Source organism: Neodiprion lecontei, chromosome 5 (assembly GCF_021901455.1).
Source record: "Neodiprion lecontei isolate iyNeoLeco1 chromosome 5, iyNeoLeco1.1, whole genome shotgun sequence".
NCBI lineage: Eukaryota > Metazoa > Arthropoda > Insecta > Hymenoptera > Diprionidae > Neodiprion > Neodiprion lecontei.
In genome coordinates, this window is record NC_060264.1 from 31,688,642 (window position 1) to 31,712,873 (window position 24,232).

Consider the following 24,232-nt stretch of genomic DNA (forward strand, 5'->3'; position numbering starts at 1 on the left):
CACACACACTATAATGGTGTATTATCTACCGCGGAAACATGGTGCATCCACACCTACCAACAAACGTCCGTGTATTACAAGCCGGGAGAAGATAAGAGCAGTGTACGTACGTACGTACGTGTGTACAGAGTACATACGAAAACATATACAATAGATAAACAAATCCACGCGTAGTGCGACCTGTGATAATATTGTCACCAAATATCTGACCCAAAAACGAACGTACGATCCGAGGAGGAACGAAGATGCGCATTCCGGGATGCATCGCTCGTCATTGAAACTCGGCTTCTCCTCTCTCTCTCTCGCTCGCTCTCGTTCTCATCGTTCGCGAGTCGCAGGCAGTCAAGCCTTAGGCTTACCTCGTTGTCGCGGCGTCTTGCGGGTTGCGGCGCGGCAGGAGGGAGGCGCCGATAAGTGGAGGGGATGCCGAGGAGGACGCTGATTGGCTGCCGACCGGGCAAGGCATGGAAAAGCTCGTCTTTTGTCGGCGGCGAGGTGCGGTGCGGGGCTACGACGGCGCCTCTCAGCGGCGTAGCGGCGAGGCTCGGACCTCGCGGCGCAGAGGGATCGCCGCAGTCGCGCGCTTGCACTCTCAGCGGAGACAACATTACCCGTCGTACAAGTTCATTTATTTGCCGTATATCGCGTATACCTGTTTCTCGCCCCCGTTATTGTCCGGCCCGATAAAAGAGAACCCCCCACCCCCGCCCCTTGTTCCCACGTTAACCCCGTTCGCGGTTAACGGCTGGACATCCCCGTTACGCGTCCATATTTATCGCGTTGCACACAACAACGCGTACAATAAACTTGACCTCGGGGGGGGGCTTGTGTGTTTCGAATCGTCGAGTTTTTCTCAACGATTATCAATAATAATCATCGTCGTCGTCGTCGGTTATATTATATACAGTGACGTGCACGTGTGTATTATTAATACCTTCGTTCATCGTTGTGTGGTTATTCGAAATTTTTTTTTATTATTTATCGTTGTATTTTTTTTTTCTCTATCTTTCTTTTCGATGCATTTGTTTCCATCGTAATATACTCAAGTATTTCTTTACTTCTCAATAATCTGTGTGGGTTTTATTTTGAAACTGGTTTATATACGTTCGTCGAGAAGAATTGTTAATAACTAACTGTTCTCAAAAGACGGCATCCCCTTGCAGTAACACGGACTATCAATTCAACACACCGACTGGGATATCTCGAGAGGAACGGTTGTTATGTGAGTACAAAATCATAGGCACGTAAATACCTATATCATGTGTATCCCATTCGTAATTTGTATTCCCTTACTAATCAATCGCTGGAATACAATCCGTGGTACCTTCGTCTCTCCATCGATCGGCAATTGTTACATCTAGTTAGTCCCTTACTCAATACCGTCTTTTGCCAAAGAGTTGTGCCTAGCTAGTTTCTCTCTCTCTCTATATATATATATATATATATAAAATATATACACCTATACGTATCCCTATATCTCTCTCTGTCCGTCGTTTGCCCAATAATATCCGTCCGTTCGATTTCTCTCACTGGACGGTACGCGTCGTCCTTTTTTTTCGTTTTTTTTTCTTTTATTATGTACCCATCCACGGTTTCCGACGCAGCACACGTACACTGGTTATGTGCAGTGAAACCCAGCAATCCGGCTTGTGTGCGTGTCGCGACGTCGTCGGTGCGTGCGTGGTGCCGGAGAAACGAGGACACGGCTCTAAATGGTACACGGGTTGTTGGGTACTAACCGTTCGTAACAAGTTGTCCCTCCTCCGCCGACTCCGCCGCCCCCCCCCTCCCGCCTCCCGCTTTCCTCCCGCCCACGAAAACTCGCCGCCGCCGCCGCCTTCTCATCCTCGTGTTAAAAACGCGCGCCGCGCTGCGCTGCTTCTTGACTTTATACACACATCATACACATATGTAGGTACTTTGTATGTACGCACGTATGTACCCACCTACTATCCGAGTGTGTATAGCGTAACTCACGACGCGTTGCCGTCGATCGCTATTTCATCCAACGTCAATAGGAATGTTGTTCCATACACCCCCCCGCCTTTGTAACGCACTTTCGCATCGACTCCCGGAGCGGAGACTCTTGGTAATTGTTTCGGTCGCATATCTACCCCGACGACGCGATCCCTTTTCTTGCTTATTCTCGGACACGAACATCTCTCTTTTTCTCTTCTCGCCGCCACCTCTTCAAGAGCACGTTGGGTTAACTGGGTATTATTGTTACGAGGTTGAAGTTAGTAACGTTGCTTTAACGACGGACGTTTTGGGGGGGGGGGGGGGGGGGGGGGATCGCTACTTTGATTCTTATTGTTGTATGTGAAATTCGTCTGGTAAATCTTGACAAAGAAAGTATGTTCATATTTCGAAAGGTCAACTTCTCGAAAGTCGTTCTAAAATTGTCGAGGGAATGATTTTTTGTTTTTCTTCTGCCATCATGTTTCTTTAAGCCAACGTTACCAACTTCAGCCTTGTTTTATTATTATTGCTTCTCCCTGTATCGCTTGCTTGGTCAGTTAGTCAGTCAGTCACTTGGTCTTGTCAGTTAGGGAGAGCGGTAGACCGGATGACAAAAACCTGCTTATTTCTAAGGCTTTTTACCGATTTTCAAACTTACCACGCAGCGTTGTAGTTGTCGTTGCGCAATTTACAATATTCTTTATACGCAACTCGTGGAAACGGGGGGAAATTAACCGAAATGGTTCCACGTAGTCCGTTGTGTGTACAACGATGATGTTAAGTCTACCATTCGTCGTGGCAATGCCCCCATCCCCTCCCCCCCCCAAATGAAAATCAGGGAAAGTTTCACAGGCTTGATCGAGCAGCCGTTGTGGCCCTGTTTACGAGAGGCGACTGGATCGCAGCTGAGAGGGGGAACGAGGGCTGCTTTTCTCATCATCGTCATCGTCATTATTATTGTTGTTATTATTGTTGTTATTATTGTTGTTGTTCTTGTTGTTGTTGTTGTTGTTGTTGTTATTATTATTATTATTATCGTCGTCGGTCTGGTCTCTCACGAAAAAAGGAGCGCCAATCAAGGGAACGTGGATAAAGAGGAATCAAAAGTTACAACTAGACAAAATCAACAAGACGGAGAGGAAGTAAGATTAGAATATGATGGAGGAAAATTTATTTTTTGTTGTTTTCGCGTTAATTTTCTCTCATTAGATACTGATCTGTAATGATTTTGAAGTTAGTAACGTTATCGTAACGATTCACGCTGAGGAAAAACCGTTATTTCGCATTTTTGAAACTGTTTGAAATCTAGTAAACCGTAATGAAACGAAATATAATCACGCATCATATTTTCCAATCGTAGATCCCTAAGAATTATTGTAAATGTGAACGATATTTAAAAAACGTTTCGTTACGATAACGTTACGTAACTTAAAGTTCGTGATCTGGGGGGTGATCATCTAGTGTCAATTTTCACATTTCCCAACATCCAAGCATATTCTGATTGGTTGACTAAACTTTGCAATCCCAATGAGAATGCGCTGCAGAATGGTGGGAAATGTGAAAAGTGAAATTAAAGAAATTCTACCCTGTACCGTTGATGCAGGGGTTCGGTTGGAGCGGATAGTATTGTACATCGTGCAGCGACGAGCCTCTGCTCGGTCTCCTCTTCTTCTTCTTCTTCCTCTCCTTCTTCTCCTGGTTTCGTCGCGTCGAAATCTTGACCTCGAGAGGCGGCGCGGGCGGCAAGAGTGCGCGTGCGCGATTGCGTCGTCTGCACGCACGCATGCACGGAACCACCACCATCTACGCTGCAGCATTCGTCCTCCTCTGCACTCGTGTGTGCACTTCCGAATGCCACATAACCCAGATACCTACCGCGCGAACACCGCTTCCCCCCTCTCTCACTCTCTCTCTCTCTCTCCTCATCCAACAAAGTTGAAAGAAGAGAGAATGAGAGTGTACGAGAGGGAAAGAAACCGATGTTTTCGGTCGGATTAGTAATCGAGCTCCCCTTCGTCCGACTGACAAACTTTGACTACCAAAACACGTCGCGTGTTGTTTATCACTAGTTCCCTCTACGCGCCCTTTTTTTCCTTTATCTCTCTATCTCTACTTCTCTCTCTCGCACTCGCTCTCGCTCTCTTTCACTCACCCTCGAATCTCGCTCGATTATCATCGGTGTCTCTCCAGTACTCCGTCGCTTCGAAGATCTTTACACACTATGAAAAACGAGAACTCGTCACGTTTACTTTGAATTGTAGGGTAGCATTTACGAGACGGTAACGAACCTCGAGACTGCCGACCGCAAATATTGCAACCACGTGTTGGAAGACGAGAAATGAAATAGGCAAGAAGACGAACCGTGACAATGTGCGCGCGTAATTTCAAATTATATAAAAAAAAAAACCAAGAATTCTGAAACACTCGTATTTATTTCCGCATATCGTGGTTTATTTATTACATAATATATATATACATATATATGTATATGTGTGTGTACTCTTCTTTGCTCTTTACTCTTTTACATTTCGTTTCTCTCGTTCATCGTGCAGCGCAGATCCAACACCTTTCTCCTATTATTCGCGACAATGAAGTTCTCTTTCGTCCCCATGGCATGAACTTCTGAGGATGCGTCCCCTCCTCCTTTTTTCTCTCCCCCCTCTCTCTTTCTCTTTCTCTTTCTCCTCGCAAAGCTCAACCGGGTGGACCCACCTCGAATTGAGACTCTTATCTGTAGGTATAAATTGATTGCGTATGCATGCTTGCGAGTGTGTATATGTGTATGTATTTTGCGCAGGTCACGGTGGACGCTTCTCCTTCTTCTCCTGTTCCTCCTCCACCACCTCCTCCACTTCCTCCTCCTACTACTACTACTACTATTACTATTACTATTACTACACAAACTCCTCCACGCGGCGGTGTGCACTGAGGAAGTGAAGCCGCGATTAACCATACAACGCAATCTATTGTATAAAGAGATAGATTAGAGGTGGCGTTGTCTATTCAAACGTATATTAGGTTTAGTATTTAAATACCTTAAATTTATGCGAACATGTTGTACATTTCTCACTATATATACGTGTGTATATATGCGTTTATATATATATATACATGTATAGATATTTATACACTTATGTAACGCGTATAGTATACGCGAATACGCATGGTGCGTGATTTTGAGTCTTGCCGCAGCAATATTGCGGAAGAAGAATCACCACCGCCAAATGCGTCGTTGAGGAGTAGGTAGTTATGGTATCGGGTTACATGATATATAGCTCTCTTCATGCGACGAGGAAAAGGGTCTTGAGGAAATTATTCCAAAAATAAAATATTGAACCTTTGATATCCGGTAACTTCGTACACTGGTAGAAAAAAAAAAAAAAAAATGATTGATCGTTGGCTGAATATATAGGTATGTAATATTTTTTTACTATCGTTTCGAGGAAATGTAATTATAATAATTATATAAAGTAACAAATGACTCAGTTTAAATATCTGTCGTTTGTTCTCATTAAATTCAATTGTATATCAATTTCTGCATCAAACCGATCATCTATTATCAAATGTTGCTTCACTGTTATGATACATGTATGAAAATTTAGTACAGAGTCACAAGCGGTTTGTGCGTTAGTTTTGTTTTTGTTTTTCAATTTAACCTCATTATGTATTCGACGATAAGGTTAGATAATACATCGATTGCAGGTGTCGAGAATTGATAACAAAACGACAAAACGACAAAAAAAAAAAAAAATTTTGTACGCGTAACACACGCTTGAAAACGAGATCGAAGTTGACCTTGCGTTAAAAAACCTTGAAACTTTTTATGTATTTCGAAAATTATCATTTTCACACACGGATTATTATCATGCTTATAATCAGAAGGAGAGACGAATAACCTACATTCGAATAGAATAACTATATCTAATTTATAACTGCGCGATACAGGGATAAATCTTGTGTATTTCTTAAATGTAAAGTTGTGCGTACTTGTAACAGGAAGTGAAAGAATCGGTGTTCAGATCGACGATAATGCGTGTTTCACGGAATCGCATTATATGAATATTTTGGTTCACGATTGATTAGCTTATGTTTTTCCGCCGTGGGGTTGATGCAATAACGTAGAGCCGTAAAAGAAGGAGTGAAAGAAGGAATTTCTTTTATCGTCTTCGTCGTTCTTCTCTTCGTCACTACTCTCATTACTCCTCGGTATCATCGTAGTTGCTGCATGGAACAATGACGAATCCTGTTTCTCATTTCATTGTTATGTCTCACCGTGTGAATCCGTATAACGATGATGCCGAAAGTAACAGGTGCCAGTAAGCAGGTAATCTGTGTCCAAGCTTTCAGGTCGTAAGCAAACGATAAAATATCCAGGAATATACTTAAGAGAATTCCCTTGAACAATCCAGACACGTTTCATCGTTTGCTCAACCACAGAAAGTTTGTTTTTTACACGTATTACCTGCTGGTTATTTTCTGCTAATTCTCCTGGATCGGGAATTGGAGCGGTTACAATATTGAATTTTCAAAGACGCGACAATCTATTTCATATATACGAGTATATATATATATATATATATATATATATATATATATATATATATATGATAAAAATTTGTCAAAATTAAGAAAGTCGAGAAATGTAAAGGAGGCGTAACGTATAATGTGTGTGGAATGTACGGAAAGCCGAAATGTAGAATTGTCAGAAAAGTCTAATTTTTCCACACTTTACCCAAATTTTTTACTTTTTATATAATTTTACTTTTCTATATTTTAACCGCCTTTTTATTTGTCAAAGATTCGATATTATAGGTATATGACCCTTCTCTTTTTTGATATTTCTACGTTCTACATCTGAACTAAACGATACACTGTCTGGGGAAAAAGAAAAAATTGTTTATACTTTGCAACAGTTACGTTCTCTTCGACTTAAAATACATTAATTTATTTTTAACAAAGCAGAATATGTAACGTTGTAACATATATACTTTACGGTAAATGAACAACCTCTTGGAAGTAATTCTAGAATTTCATAATACTGGTGTCTGTGAATAACGAAATTTAGTTTTGAAATGTTTCGTTAAGTTAACTTTGTTAACTTGACCCCATTGCGATGAATTCATTAATCCAATATGTCGATACATATGCGGTATAATCCTGAAACGGCGAAAAGATCTTTACGTTTGTTCTGCAAATCAATGAAATGTCACGAGGATAATTCACCGACGCCGATAATATAAGCGGAGAATGCACATCGAGACGTGATTTCGAGATACGCGAGCAACGCTGCATTCTGCGCCCCTCCGTCTTTGCTCTCTCTCTCCCTCTCTCTCTCTCTCTCTCTCTCGCTCTCTTTCCTTCTCTTACTCTCACTCTCTCTCTCCGTAAGGCGAAGGAGTATCTATAGGCGTGACGTCATCCCCGCAGACCGCGCGCATCATTTTTAGACCCTCTGGACACACGAACAAAACACGATCTGGGATGCAACGCGGCGAGAAGAGAAGAGAAGAGAAGCGAGCATGGCAGAGGATGCGACGAGAATCTAGAGACGCAATGTTTTCGAAAAAGTTTGTAGAGTTGCATCGGCGTCGCTTTCCCCACGCCGAGTATCGCTCGTTTCGAAAACATCGATCGCCAACCAACCAAACAAGACAGCCAAACTATGCATGTACGTATCTTCGGGGGCCGCGGTTTTCGGGTTCTCTCGGCTTTGCTCGGACGCGGTCGTCGACATGGTAGAAACTCTGTAAGTCAGACAGAGAGGCACGAATCGCTTGGAACAACAGAAACCCGGCGACTATGGTATGTAACTTTAGACCGCAAAGCGAACGGAGAGATTCCCAACCACGGACTAGGAGAGAATCTACAGGGGGAGGAACAACCCCCGTGTGTTATCTGTTTAACGCGTGGCGTTATATACCGTCCGTTCCTCCAGAAAATATCGGAATTTTAGAATTCAGTTATTCGTAGTGAAATGGGAGGGAATTGATTGGTTTCTTAGGGTTGGGTGGATCAGAAGGTAGATTTGTCCTAAGGTACGAGGCTCGTAATGTGGATGAAAAAATGCACAATTTAGAGAATAACAGATTCACAAGTAAAGCAGTAGCCAAGAACGAAGAAGCTTACTCGAAACTATTGTTTTTCAATCTTTCACAATTTCGGGGTACATTTTGAGTAGAAATTTTTTATTCGATAAATTGTACGAATCAACTAATTTTTCACTCAAACGCGTCAAAATTAATAAATCAAAACCCAATTTTCCTACAGCTGTATTGTATATATATATATATTTCTTTAGCTAGACCTACAAATTTTGATTGATTCTGTTAGATCTTTTTTTGATCACTAATACAACATATTTATTCAGTTTTTAATATCTTGGTGATTTTCGAAAACGAGAAAGTTTCGTTCGGTTTAGAATTCTTTTTTTTTTTTTTTTTTTTAATCTACCTATAGTTTACGTGATATAAGAGATACATCGTGAAATGTAAGAGAACCAGATCACGGAATGATCGGTGTAGAATATAGAAAAAAAAATCAAATTGAATAAAAAAATTCTACATACGTATAAAATTATTCGGATGTACAGATATCGCACACAACTATGATGTAAAATCCACGTTTGATCAAACATACAAAACGTACGATAGAAAGAGATATATTGACATTTTGACAATTCTATATTTTTGGCTTGATAACTTTATTTTCGCCATTCTGCGTTGTGTTTTTTTTTTTTTATATATTTCTATTTCTCGACTCTACATTTGGATATTATACAGGTATAAATTGGATAATGCGTGTTTCAATGTTTCTTTTTTCGTTTCCACTTCTTTATTGAAAATATAATAAATGTACTTCGTACATAGTATACACACATTACTTTATTGCTCGTAGTTATTTTATTCATTTCAATTCCATCGCTACGACTGGCCTCGTAACTTGTTTATCATACTTTTTTCTTCTACATTTTATTACACACATTTCAATTCTTCGCCGCATGGCGGTATAACGAAAGAAGATTTACGATCATATTTATTATATACCTATAATCGGGATTTGAAAATGCACGGAGTCGCTGCAGCTTTGCCACGGAATGGCCGATATCCTGCACCTCGTGTTTAGGGCATGGTACAGGAAGCGACGAGAGGAGACCCTTCTTGTCGCCGTCTCTCCGTCCGTCCGTCAATTCTTCGTCGTTATTCGGACACGGTATATATCATATCTACGCACGCACACATACGCACCATGAATACGAATTTGCGTGCGTGTGCGTGCGCTTAGATACACGATACGTGTATACATACAGACGTGATGCGGTGGCAGAGACCGGCCAGAATGTACCTGCCTTGCATGCAGAGGAGGATAAGGTTGAAGAGGAGGAGGAGGACGGAGGACGGAGGATGAGGCGACAGGAGGACGGAGGACAATAGCCGAGGATGCATTTTTATTATAACGCTGCCCGGTGAATTTCTAATGCCGTGGGAGTGGCAGCGCTTGCCTGCCTGCCTTGCCTTGCCTGCCGCGTGTTTCCAGGAGGCAAAACCGGCTATACACAAACACACTGCAGTCAATCCTCCAGCTTTGGATCTGCCCCTTTGCCTCTCCTTTCATGCTCTTATAAATCCTCTTCTTCTTCACCTTCACCTTTCGCTGCACCTGCAACTCCTGCACGATGATGAACTAGTCCTTGATATTGCCGTGATATTTTTCTCTCGGCGTTATTATCGCAAATTAATAATTCGTGTTTGGCGAAATCGCCACTTTTGGTAGTTTAGTTTTAATATTTGACCCGTCTTCTGAACGTTACCTACTTGATTTTTCTTTCGTGCAAGCTTACGTACACTTGGGGACAATGAATCTGAGACGGCTTTATTTTTTTTGCACTGGACAGTTATGTTGGCAATGCGAAGAAACCTACATCGCCACAGTCGACCGAGCGCGAAACAAACTCAATCTCGATAAACGTAACATAACCCATGACCGTCGAATCTAACCTTAGAATAACCGCGGGGATAATGACTTGTTAGATTGACACGTATTCTAAGGTTAGATACGTCGGTCATGGCTTATCTTATGTTTATTGAGATTGAGTTAGTTTCACGCTCGGCCGACTGTGGCGCTGTAGGTTTCTCGATGTTGCCAACGTAACTGTCCAGTGTAAAAAATTATCCGTTTCAGATTCATTGTCACCAAGTCTACGTTGTTATGTACATGTACGATGTATATATGTATATATTGTTTATACGATGAGCGTAGGTGTACGTACGCATCAGTGAACTTAGGAGGTCGGTTATACGCACGCACGTAAGCACGTTTGTTTCACTATGCCCGTTTTCATGCACGAGTATCGACGTTGCGAAGATGATATGGTACGACAGGACAGGAGACACGGCTTTTGTATACATGTGAATATTTGTATGTCGAACCGACATAAGGTGTACACACACACTCGTAAACACGCGGGCTTGACTGCAGTCTGCTTGACGAGTCAAGGCCATGTGTAAGTAGCTCAAGTTCAGCTAATACTATCGTGTTACAATGTGTACGTACGCTCTGCTGATTCCGGTGCTGTTACTGTTGTTCTTGTTGTTGTTGTTGTTGTTTTCATTGTTTCTGCTGTTGTTGCATTCGCGTAACGACGCGCCGCGCATTACATACTCACGGTTTACAGATGAAGAAAGATAGAGCGAGACGTAGACGCATTGGTATATAGACAGACAGGTAGGCAGGTAAATAAATTTAGTTAGATTGAAATATAAGTGGATGGATAAAATATATACAGTTAGATAGATTCATTTATCTCGTATCTTCAACAATGTTGGATGTATACCTATGTATAGATAGATGGACAGGTTTAGGGATAAATAAATGTAGTTAGATTGAAATATAGGTGGATGGACAAATGTAGTTAGATTCAGTTATTTCGTATCTTTAACAATGTTGGAGAAGATGCGAGAGCAATCGCGGTTGTCGAAAACTAGAAGGAAAAGTAAAATTTATAAAAAAAAAGGCAAGCGAGGTAAAATACCCCGCCCCGGCAAAAAAAAAAGAAAAGAAAAGAAATAAAGAAAAACAAGAGTATCAAATCATGCGGTCTAGGATTATTACAAAGAAAGAGAAATAGAGCCGTCCAAGTAATTTCTCTTTGTCTGCTCGTATGGTGATTTTTTTTTTTTTTTTCATTTCATCTTGAATAAGGAAGACTTGGCGGATAGGTTCAAGCAATGATGAATAGGATATATATTCATCAGATACAGGAAAAAATATCAATTGATCAAGGGAAAAATGCATCACATGTATGTAACTATACACTGTGATAATGAATCTCAAAGATTGATCCGTAACATTCATTCAATCGTAATTACCTGCATAACATAAAGATTGGGAGAATTTTCTTCCGTTTTTCATCCATTAAATTTTTTTCATTAGACGTAATCTAAGGGAACGCTGTATATAATTAAGATTCACGTCGTGTTCGATGATTCTTGATTGACGTGACGTGATTTTCCTATCTCACTCTATCGCTCAGAAATTTGAAAAAAAATACACTAAAAAAAACAACGTGCAGGATATACGATCACTGCGTTGATGAATGAGTGTATATTTCATTAATTCATTCGTTCGTTAGTTCGTTCGCATGATACAATAATAATGAATATAATACTGCAGCTGTATGAGAATTATCTCTATTTTACCCTATCAAATGGGTCAGGTATAATTATATCTATCTATCTATCTATATCTTATATGCGCGCACACACATTCATACGTGCACAATATCTACTAACACACCTCGTACAAAGCGGCGGAGGCAACTTTTACGTTATATCTCTCAAGTATCCGGCTTGCCGGTGCACCTTAATATCACCTCCACTCCCCCCCCCCATCCCGCCGATATATGCATTTATATAATTATACAGATATGGATGTGCGTGCGTTCGCGCCTATGTAATTCGTATACGTATATTTATACACAAGTAAAACGGTCGACCGGATCATCCGGATCTCCGAGTATCGCCGGTATATGGGTATACATACATACATATATACATGCATGCATGCGCGCATTATGCACGTACGTATTCGTAAGTATTTGCTTCAACGCACAGGGTTGCAGGACACCGGCGCAGCGTAGTGCGCTGCATGATACGTACACTTGGGAAGAATGAATCTGAGACGGCTAATTTTTTACACTAGACAGTTACGTTGGCAACACAGAGAAACGTACAGCGCCACAGTCGGCCGAGCGCGAAACTAATTCAATCTCAATTTACGTAACGTAACCCATGACCGTCGAATCTAACCTTTGAATACGGCAAGGATAATGACTTGTTGGATTGACACGTATTTTCAGGTTAAATTCGACAGTTATGGGTTATGTTACGTTTATTGAGATTGAGTTTGTTTCGCGCTCGGCCGACTGTGGCGCTGTAGGTTTCTCTGTGTTGCCAACATAACTGTCTAGTGTAAAAAATTATCCGTTTCAGATTCATTGTCACCAAGTGTACATATGCATGATGCTCCTACCATGACACAAAAGCCCTATTGCACTAGGAGGTAGGTACATATGTATTTACGTAGAGAAATATCGCGTTGCTGCTGCTGCCGCTGTTGCTATTGCAGGGCTGTACGGAAAAGTTGAATGTGAACGTGTATATGTATATTTTATGTACATGCATACCGTACATACATGTATACATATGTACCGCACTCATGTAAATAGTTTCTATGCGCGAGGCGAGGACTGCCATCTGTCCGGAAGTAACTTCGACGACAGAAATATACCGGGTGACGCGGCGGACGATGGCGAACTGCTCATTCTTATTGCGTGTGTATCGCTGCTGTTGATGATGCTGCTGTTGCTGCTGCTGCATCCGTAACTCGATATCCTTTCAAGTGCAATAAATCATTATACATGCGTGTATGATATACGTATAGAATTACATAGGATACGGATGGAATATACGAACGTAAGAATTGTAGTCAATATTATACATATGTACAATGGATCCAGCAGCATTTATTTACTTCCGTGAAGGAAACAATTATTTGAATTGACGCTATTTTTATTCGTTGATGTTATAAAAAGGTGTGGTCGATGTAACGATGCATAATTTATCTATAGAAAATAGTATTATTATGCTACTTTACAGTATGAACGAAGTTAAATTTTCAACTTATGACGTGTTTGTTAATGTTATTCGTATGACGTTTTACTGGAATGCCATATATTATAATACCAATACGTGATATCGTTATCAAAATTCGATTATCTATGGATTTTCATTCTCATATACCGCGTGCAGCTACTTAACGAAATATTAACATCTTATTGCGCCGATGTATTTAATATCTCTACTCACCATTTTGTTCAAGTCCTAAATTATTATTGTTATATATATATATATATATATATATATATATATATATATATTTTTTTTTTAAACTAAGTACACCTAATAATAATGATAATAGTAGCAGTAATAATAATAATAAAAATGTTACACCAAGACCTTGCGCAACAAATAATCGCTTAGACGTATCTTTGCCCACTTATTAAAGCTGTAGGAAAACGCACATGTCGCGCGGCGGCAGATAGTTATTATACGTACACACATGCGAAAGGGGAGGATAGGTGCATGAGTATAATACGAGTATGAGACAGTAGTCGAGCGATGGAGGCTTCAGCCCCATTCGGTATTAGGTTCGCCTTTGAAAATTCTCTGGGGGAGGGGGGACAAAAGAAGAAGGGGCACCCAGGCAATCAGGCTGTCCCAGCCCCAGCTGGCAAACAAGGCGAAGAAGAAATGCACCGGCGGTGGCGGTAGCGATTACTATTACTATTACTATTACTATACCATACCTACTCGGCTACTTCGGAACGGGGAACGAAAGGGGGCGAAAGAAGACGGAGCAGCAACGCGGACGACGGGAGAATTCGCGTTGACGCAGGTCCGGTCGGCCGACAGACCGACATAGCCTTCCTTATGTCTGCCCCCCGTGCTGCTGTTGCTGCACTTGGCGTATATATGCGCGATATAGTCATGTATGGGGGGGGGGGGGGGGGGGGGGGGGGACGCGCGACACGTGTTTACGCTCCTACACACGGGACATATTTTTGAAATTCAATCCTCGTACGACGACGAATTGAATTAGGAACAAGGGCGAAGGACGGAGGACATTTCTTTTTTTTTTTTAATTTTTTAGGCACTGTCGTTGCTCAGTACCAACACTTTCAACATTCTATGGATAGCGTGAATTATGGTCGTCGGTATTGATCTTTATAGTTTTATGAATCGTACTGGATTGCGTGGATATTTTAAATGTTCAATTTTTAATGAGAATGTTTCAAGTTTTACGGTTTCGCGGTTCGTGTCCGTTTATGATGGCCGGCGGGAAACGCGGAACGGGACGGGAACGATGGAATAGGATCGGAATATGGAACGTGAGAGAAACGATGGAAATAGGATGAGAAATTCATTGCTACGGGTGAGGAACGATGGAATTGAGTAGGAATTGGGAACAGGGATAAACCGATGGAATATATAAGTATGGAAATTAATTGGGATGGAAGAGGAACGGTGGAATAGGGTATGAATTTTGAACGGGAAAGAGGAAGGGTGGAATAGAGTGAGATGAAAAGAAGGCGCGACGTGCTTGCAGAATGTTTTGTGGTTTATTAAAAATTGTTTAGATTTAACAGTGACTCACGATCAGTTTATATATTAACCGGTCTGTTTATGAAAGTACTTAGCAAAGAAATATGTGTTTTTTTTTTATCCTATATTACAACCTTAAAATACGGAACAGAAAAATACCAAGAATAAAATCGATGTATGTCTTTTCGAAAGCATTCGCAAAGTTACGGAAATAATCGAGGAAATCACAATAATACCTCAAGTCAGATCTAAAGCCAAAACTTACCTGTTCACGTATGGATAGATAATATTTAGGTTACGATTATTATTTGGAGGGGGGTACCGATCGTCTTACGGGGCGGAAAAAAACCATCGACCTAGTGAATCAAATTTTTTTTCTTTAGCACATATATATCCCCCCCCCCCTTAATTTCAACCATCCGTTGTACAGTCGTGAAAAGAATGTAAGCGTAGAAAGGAAAGTTAACGTTATTGTACTTGAGGACAAGTATTTTCTTGATACGGACGGAAATAATATTTTATTTGAACATTTTACTTGACCTATTTGTTTTATTCCTTACATTTGTAAGACTTACTCGTTCTTCTTATGCTGATTATTTATATAAATTGCAACGCACACGCCGGTCCAATAAACCTAATGCCTACACACGTACCGCAAGTGTAAGCACATACATATGTATATCTTATCATTTGAGGTCTGAAATTACAAGAAACGGGTCGTATCGTCGCACGAAATGTTTTTTTTTTTTTCATTAATCTTATTATTATTATTATCGCATATTATTGCGCACGAACAAAATTTTCGTTTGACCTAGTTTATAATGAAAAATCGGGGCGTTGTTTTGCACAGCTGTGCGTTTGGTCGTCAGTTGTTGTTGTTGTTGTTGTTGTTGTTGTTGTTGTTGTTGTTGGTGTTGGTGTTGGTGTTGGTGTTGGTGTTGGTGTTGTTGTTGTTGTTGTTGTTGTTGTTGTTGGTGTTGTTGTTGTTGTTATTATTCCATGTTATTACCATTACCATGTATAATAATAATAATTTATTAAAGTGTCCCATTCGTTTAGTAGTTCAATTTAGAAAAATTGTTTGATACGGAAACGCAGCACTAACGGCAGCAGCAGCGGTTGGGTATATATGATACGTTTTCTACGCATTATAACGATCGTGTATAACACGTATAACACCCGATGGAACGCAGCTATGCGCGCCTCGATTGAACGTGGGATCTGCTGCATCCCACGGCGAAGGACGACGGCAGCAACAACCGGCGATGTGTGTTTAGTAACGATGCCGCGATGCCGCGACCGCGTCGAGAATCGCTAACAATATTCAACTCTTCCCTCTCGTTTAATATGTCGTAAATACTCTGTGTAATTTATCGTATGCAGTACGCGTGTGTTTACCATGCGATGTGCAACATGCGAAACGTCAGCCTTTTTATATACATTATACATGTATGTATGTACAAAGTGAATTCTTAACTGACGTATAATCGGTAGTCTGCTAAAATTTTGTGCGCACGCGCTATAATCCGAGAACGCTTGCATGCCAGGCTGACCAATTGTATCTTGGACTTGAAAAATTTTGACAATCGTAAATTGAGCGCAACTGCCAATGGACGGTTGTTGAAATTTTTTAGGTTACATACATCGGCGATGAATTGTTGTGTAAATTTGCGCCGGTTGGTCACCCTGGCTAACAGTCATTCTCGGATTGTCGCGCGTGCGCATTAATCGTTTAGCAGACGACGGAACGTGCATGTATGTTGGTAATTCTCCGATCTGGATATATATATATATATATATGACACGCCAAGTCAGTGTGGTCTCAAGTTTGTTAGTTTCTTTTTTTTCTGCCATCCTTCTCATTTTTTCCATCTCTGTGTTGACGTTGCATGTTTTCATTCGATTATCATTCTGCAAATTGAAGTTTGAATTTCACGAATTTAACGACGAATCTGTTTCAATCGAATGTTTGGGAAGTTGTGGGGAAAAAAATGGTTTGAAAAAACTCTAGCAATTTTCCTGGCGCCAGTGGCATTCGACGTAAGTGAAACAACGTATCTTACTGTATTATGCGATGTAGAAATGAATCTGAGAATATTCGACTAACATAAGAATAGGTGTTGACAATTTGATGAAAGATTGTACTAATTTAACTGTGGGTTCGATGACAAAAAAACAAAAACAAAAAATGATTACCCACTTTGTCATCAGCATTGATATATGTAATGTATAATTTTAATTGCAATTTTTTTATATTTTCATTTCTGTTTTTACATTTTCCCTGTGAACGTGCATTATGCGTCGGAAGTCTAAAACTGACAGGGATAACTGTAGTATTTTTTGAAGTATTATTAAAAATCTAAAAACAGTTTACAATTAAACTTGAATGCGATCTTTTAAAGCGTGTTAAAAAAAAAAAACGAGACCATTTGAACGTTCAAAAGTGGTGGCAAACTTTTTCGCGCTTGCTTGCCGTTTCTATAGTGTTTTTCGGCTCGTTGTGAGTTTTCGCTTTTTTTTTTGTTTTTTTTTTTTTTTTCCTCGACAGGTAACCTGTAAATATTCTTAACAAACAGAACAAGGCAACAAACATTAGAATCGTATTAAAGAAATGAAGAAATAACAAAAAAAAAAGAAAAAAATAAAACACTGGGTGGATTACATTTCGAAGGTACCAAATAACAAAAAGTTTTCTCAAATTCTCGTTAATCGTTTGCACACTTGGTTTGCGTTGGAATAAAATTTTCTGAAACTCATATCTCTCAGGCGTGGCGATTCCACGAGACAGTAAAAACGTTGTGCAATTTGTTCCGTGTTACGTTAACGCCGTAAATTTTTTTTATCAAATGACAAGCGCGGTTGAAAATTGGCGCTCTTGAAAATCCCATTTCTCAAATTATTTCGCTTTCTTTTGTGTCCCTGGAATGGCGGGGGAAAAAAAAGAACAAAAAACAAAAAAAAAAACAAAAAAAAAAAAGAAAAACTTTGTAAAATTATCGCAGTCCTCTCTCTCTCCTCTGTTCCAGATGGTTGTGGAAGCTGAGCTTTTGGCGGAGGGTGAAAGTGCATCCTTTCGCGGCGATGTGGCTCAGTGGCGAGACGCGCGGAGGTGATAACAGCTTCTGACCTTCCGTCTGTTTCTCGTCTGTCCCCCCCGCGTCGCGTGTGTGTGTCTGTGTGTGTGTGTTTTCAATCCTCGTCAGTCGTCGTTGATCGGTATCGTCGCGACGAGTCCGCACGCTGTTCGTAACGAGAGCGCAGTTTCACTCGCGTATTAAAAAAAGTGTGCGAGTTTCGTCGTTTATTTTCATTGTTTACTTCTTATTATTGTTATTTTTATATCCCTCCGACGACTATAATCATCATCGTCATCGTCATCGTCATCGTCATCCCGAAGCGATTGAAATTATTCTTCCTACATTTTGTTAAATTGTTTCTCTCTCCCCGTTCATCGTCGTTCGTTTCTCTCCGACGGACCGTCAAGACTCTATTTTCCGCTCTCATCCCGTTAGTGTTAAATCGGCAATATTCGTAAACCGGTGAATCTTACGCGCGCGATAAGAATGAAATTTTAAAAAAACAAATCGTTAATATAAATGACAAACAAACAAACAAACAAACAAACAAACAAACAAAGCAAAACAAAATAAAACAAATACCTCATCATACCTACAAAGTACCTCTCGTCGTTCGAACCTTCAGCGCAATAGTGCCTAGGCCCTGTAACTAACGTGAAAACAAAACAAAACAGAACCATAAAAATTAAAAAAAAAAACAAATAAAGAAGCAACAAAATAAAAGATAATAGTAATTTAGTAACGTCTTAACAACACTTTTAAACAGAGAGAAAAGAAGAAACGAACAAATTAATTGAAAACAAAATCATCATCGAGTGACTTACGTGTACGAGTGAGTGCGATAGGAGAGACAGAGAGAGAGAGAGAGAGAGTCGTCGTATTAAGAGGTCAAGGATACGGAAGAAGTGTGAAATATGAAAAAGAGTTTAAATTCAACGGAGGAAAGACAGAGATAAAGTTGAAACCTATATATTATATATATATTACATATATATATATAGATATCATATATATTTAAGAAAGAAAGGAAAAGAAAACAAACAAACAAACCTATATACTAAACAAATAATAATCAAGCAAGCACATAATAACAATAATAATAGTCGTAGATTGAAGAGGAATGAAATAAACAAAGTTGTTAACCGCGACGTAATTCAGGACAGTTGAGTACCTCCAGATTATCTATTTATTATAAAAAAAAAAAAAGAAAAGAAAATAAAGAAAAAGAGAAACACGCGATATTATTGTCTATTGAAAACGGTTTAATAGTAATGATAAATAGTGTACACCGGTTGCAATATTCTTTACACGTGCTATTTTGATAAATTAAAAAAAAAAAAAAAAAGAACAAACAAACAAAAAAGAAACAGTGAAAGAAAACCACAACAATATTCATAATAACAAATGTAAACGGTATTAAACGGTACGCATATAACTAAAGTTTTAATATATCTACAAGAATAACGATATTAATATTAATATTATCATTATTATTATAATTAACACTACAACAGAAACTATCGATGACGTTGAAAAAAATCTCGGTTAACCGAACATCCCTTCCTCCCCCCCACGTCGGTCTACCTTAAAGGTGAGTAATCAAAGATTCCTTACGATAGAATTACTTCTGATGTTAACGTTCTCCACACGTGTGTAAATTATTATTTTTTTTTTTTTTTACCAAAATTATCATCATTTATTTCATAGAAATCCATACGCCATTATTATCAGATACGCAGATCGCGAGGCTCTTTGTTTACTGTTTCAAATTTTTTTCTACGATAACTCGTCGATGTGTCCATGTGTGATGAAGGAAAAAGAAATAAATAAAAAAAAAAAAATTCGCCACGGATATAACAACAACCTTTTATACGCGGTGACAAAAAAGGATATGCGCATGTGTTTAAAATGCAGACAGGATTTTTACAACAATTCCGTGAAATAAAATTGTTACGCGAAATTCGTGTACGGTAGTATCTGGTTGTTGCGTAACAAAAATACGGAAAAGTAGAGCGGGCACGAAATGTTGGTTGTACAGGTAACGATATAGGTTCTGGCAATTTGGGAGTGAGAATAAGAAAGTTTTTTATGTATGTTGCTGGCGCGGTTATTGACGCGAGCGTATTTCTTGCGTGGGCTTCGTGCTGTTTCAACCTTTGTGCACATACGTATATACATATACATATATATATATATATATATATATATATATATATATACACGCGTGCGAAAGTTACGGATGTACGTGTAAATATGTATAACGTGTATATATCTATTATGCTGAGACTCCATGCGTTGTATCAAGTCTAGCTATAATGCAAAGATGCGCCTTTTTTTTTTCATTATATCGAATATTATACATAATTATACATTTAGCATTTGACTGTATCTACATTAAGGTGTGCCTAGAAAAAAGATTTTTTTTTTTTTTTTTTTAGAGAATCTCAAATAGAATATCTCGGGCAGTTATGAACTGATGATATTGATATTTGGAGGTGCCTATTATATTTTTTCATGTTTCATTTAAATAATAGGTAAATAAAAAAAATCGGAAAATTTTTTAATCTATTTTTTTTTTTTTCTTATGCGAACGGGTTGATTTATAAACTATCGGAATACAAATTATTATAGGAAATTTCACGCTGTATAAAAACGTACCGAGGTAAAATTTTCCCAACTTTAACCGATTACGAGATTTTTGCCTATAATGATTGAGACGTATTGGATATTTATCAATCGGTCAGAGTTAGGAAAATTCTGTGCCGGTATTTTTTTTTTTATAGTGCGTGAAATTTCCTACAAGATCCTGTATTTAGATGGTTTATAAGTCGATCTGTTTACGAGAGTAAAAAAGATTCAAAAAAACTTTAAATTTTTTGTAAGTTTTATTTAAATGGAAAATTGAAAAAATAAAATCCTCATATCTAAATATCAATATTAAGAACTCATATTTACCTAAGATATTCTATTTTAGACGCTCTTTGATAGGTGAAAAAAAAAAGCACCCTAACCTAGATATGCATTATATTGAAAACGAGTTTTAAACGCATACTATTTGAATACGAAAAATTTGCGGTACAAAATTTGTATCCTAAAACCACTTTAACACGAATTTCGTCGCGTACTTAGCAAACTTTTTTTCCGCAATCTCGTCGTCAGCTTTGATTCCGGTACTTTGCGAACATCGTGTTAAACATATTGTTATACATAAAATAAATTCTATAAAGACCGGTATAAACCTTTATTAGCATGTAACGATTGTTCAGATTTCAGCAATTTTTAAACAATTGGAAAATCACTGTCTCTACATATCGTACAATATTAACTTTTGTCGGTTATCCCGCGAATTATATTATAATACAGATTTCACTCGTCGGTTCGTTTCGCATTTTGCATAATATTATATTCCTGCTGAAATAGCTGTATTTTTACAACATAGATGCGCGCATACGTCAGACTTTGGCACGTCCAGTCTGATTGCGAGTGACTGACGACGACGACGATCTTCATCCGCATTTTATATACATACCTCTACATACATGCATTATAAACTACGCGCCTCTCTCGTTGGTTCGGCGTTTCTCTCGACTCAAGATCACCGCGTTGTTTTGCTCCGGGGTTTACCTTGTGCGGAGAGCGAGCTGGAATTGCGACATTTGTTTTCATGACCTGAAACTCGCCGGCGTTCTACTCCTCTTTCAACGAATGGAAAAGGTGGTGAAACTCACTAGTTGCGTTCTACCGCGCATGCGCGAGCTCTGTCGGTATGTTTTGTTTTTTTTTCTCATCCAGACTAGCCAACTTCGGTTTGTTCAGCTGTCAAACGCCCGGCTTAACGGAGGTTATGTCCGAGTGTTGCGATTTTTTTTTCTCTTCAGGTTAACGGGATATCTAATTTTTGCGATTTTGCTATGATTCGGGACAGTTATAGAGAAACTTTTCACCGTCTAATTAATGACTTAATGCTGCTACGAGATGTCGTAAAAACGTGTTTTTTAATTCAGAAGAGTTTGACTCTCTTTCGTGCATCGTTTCGAGTCAAGTTGGCAACCCTGGATTGCAGAGACGAAGATATTATAAAGAACAATAGAGTTGTTTATTTAATTAGGTTCTGAAATATCGGGGACGCTGCCTTTTGTTAGCAAAAAGTTTCCCGTCACTTTACGTTGGGACGAGGTTGAAATTTCGAATTTTTCGTGCCGAAGTTTAATGTAAAGAAATCAAACTTTCACGGAACAACAAAGTTTCGAAACAGCAAAGCTCCAAGGGCATAACTCCGACGAGTCTTAAAGTCCCGAAAGTGCGAGAATGAGAAAATTAAAAAATCTGAAACATCGAAATTCCGAATGATCGAAGATTTTCAGTTCCGTGAATTTCAGGCTTAATGAAATTTCACCACTTTGATATTTCTCTGTTTTCGATTTTCTATATCTTTACGTTTGTAATCCGAATCATTCTGTTTTTCGGTTCATCTGATATTTTACACCCACTCGTTGATCAAAGTACCGTATGTGAGTATATTTTAATCGTACGAAATTTTACTCTTACGAAACTTGAATTTTGTCAAAATCCTGCATCACGAAACTTTGACCCGTCGCCTTTCCGACCGTTCGAAACTTTGTTCTTTCTACGAAGTTTCATTTCTTCAAATCAAGTGTTGCCACAAAATAATTCAAAATTAGGGCGCTTTCGAAACTTCTTAAAAACCCGGAACTTCAACCCCGCCCCTTTATTATCAAACATATATATATATATATATATTTCATTCGAACCGATCATTCGTCAACCTTGTTGCAACGTCATATTTCTTTAATCCCAATAAAGCATATCACTTCATTTTTTTCCCCGTGTACAAAATTCAAACTAAATTCTCCTCCAATTCCAACGCTTTTACACCGCAATATTACCCCATAACTTGCTGTTGTTTGTAGCTGTTGGGGTTAAGTCGACGCGCGTTAACACGTGCATACACTCTATACACGTGCATACGTACGTATATCTACGACAACTCGTTTAAGTTTCGCTGTTGCTATTGCGTTTGAGCCGATCGACTCTTAACGCGACGCCACCGCCACGTGTCCGCACGTCCACGTGTGTCCTCCCCCCCCCCCCCCCCCCCCCCCCCACTTCATTCCATTCCTGAAACAGTCTACGACCAGGATATCCAACTCTTGCCTACCTATACGTATACCATGTATTATTATTAAGCTACGATTTTAACTAGCCTAGCTGCCAGCGCAGCGAACGGTTGTATACGTATAATGCAATAAGCTATATATATATATACATATATGTCTGTGTATATATGTATATTATTTTTATATATATACACACACACACATATATATATATATATATACAGACATGTTTTACTTCACTTTTTTTTAACTTAACTACGACGGACGGTTCGACTCGGCCTCGATCGCCGCGCCGGACGGATCTCTTAACTGATATCTCTCGCTGTTGCAGGTATACCTGTAATACCTTTAAATATACCTGTGCCTCTCATGCATGTACGTACATACATGCATATATAAATATATATATATATGTGTATTAACTATGCGAACGTGTGAATTCTATATACATACATCGAGTTTCGTCGCTGTATTATTATAATGGCTATCGAGAAACCGATATATTTTATGTATACACACTCGCACACACGCATATATATATATATATATATATATACTTGGCGCGGTAGTAGTTTTTTTTTTTTTTTCTTTTTCTCCTGCTCTCCTTTACGAATTAGTTGACGCCAAGGCTCTGGGGATAGATGTGTTGTCTTGGGTATCGTATCCTATCGCATGTAACGCGCGCTACAGGTACATATATTCTTTCTTTATAGTACAATTTATTCATCGAGTTGCACGCGAATAGTTCACACGCTTACGTACGTATACCCAACGAGATGGCTGAAGGGGCAAGGGGGGGGGGATAGTAAGATAGAGAAAATAAACGGAAAACGTAGAACAGAGGAACGAACACAACAATAAATTGATATCGTACCAGGTAAAATAACAACGGTATGCGTAGGTATGCATATAAATGCATATGTGTTATGATTATTGTATACATATTTACGATACAGGTGTCGATCGGTCGATGGAGAGGTGTTATAAAAGTGGAATAATATTATAATTGATCTCTATTTTTCAAACAGTGTTTTTCTGTTGCCTTTTCCCCCCATACCGGTTCTCTTTTTGTTGTTCTCTAAGGCGAATGTCGAAGGTACATATGTATACATATTATTGTTGCAATGTATTTAATCTTCGCAGGTCCGTTATGGATTTTTCAGGAGTCAGCGGATTTACGCGGAAACTTCGCCGGTCGTCCGCTGACTGTATTTGTATACATAAATCATTGCTCCGAAAAATATCTAATTTCACGCAAAAAAAAAAAAAAAAAAAAAAAATCGGACCTCTAAAGAGGTTAACTTACAAAAGATACACGCGATGAAGTATGTGTGGATGTATATATATATATATATGTAAAATTATACAATTTACGGAAAAGAAATGGAGAAAAATTGAC

General features: G+C 39.1%; 1 protein-coding gene across 3 annotated transcripts in view; it reads left to right on the plus strand.

Moving 5' to 3' along the window:
• Nucleotides 1–572: 572 nt before the first annotated feature.
• Nucleotides 573–24,232, plus strand: part of LOC107217618 (ecdysone receptor) — a 78,760-nt gene continuing 55,100 nt past the window's right edge. Inside the window, exons 1-2 of one of the 3 annotated variants that reach the window (XM_046741565.1) lie at nt 573–1,222; nt 17,645–19,286. The gene's annotated coding sequence lies outside the window, so the exon portion shown is untranslated. The remainder of the gene's footprint in view (nt 1,223–17,644; nt 19,287–24,232) is intronic. The other 2 variants (XM_046741567.1, XM_046741566.1) reach the window with 2 other exon arrangements.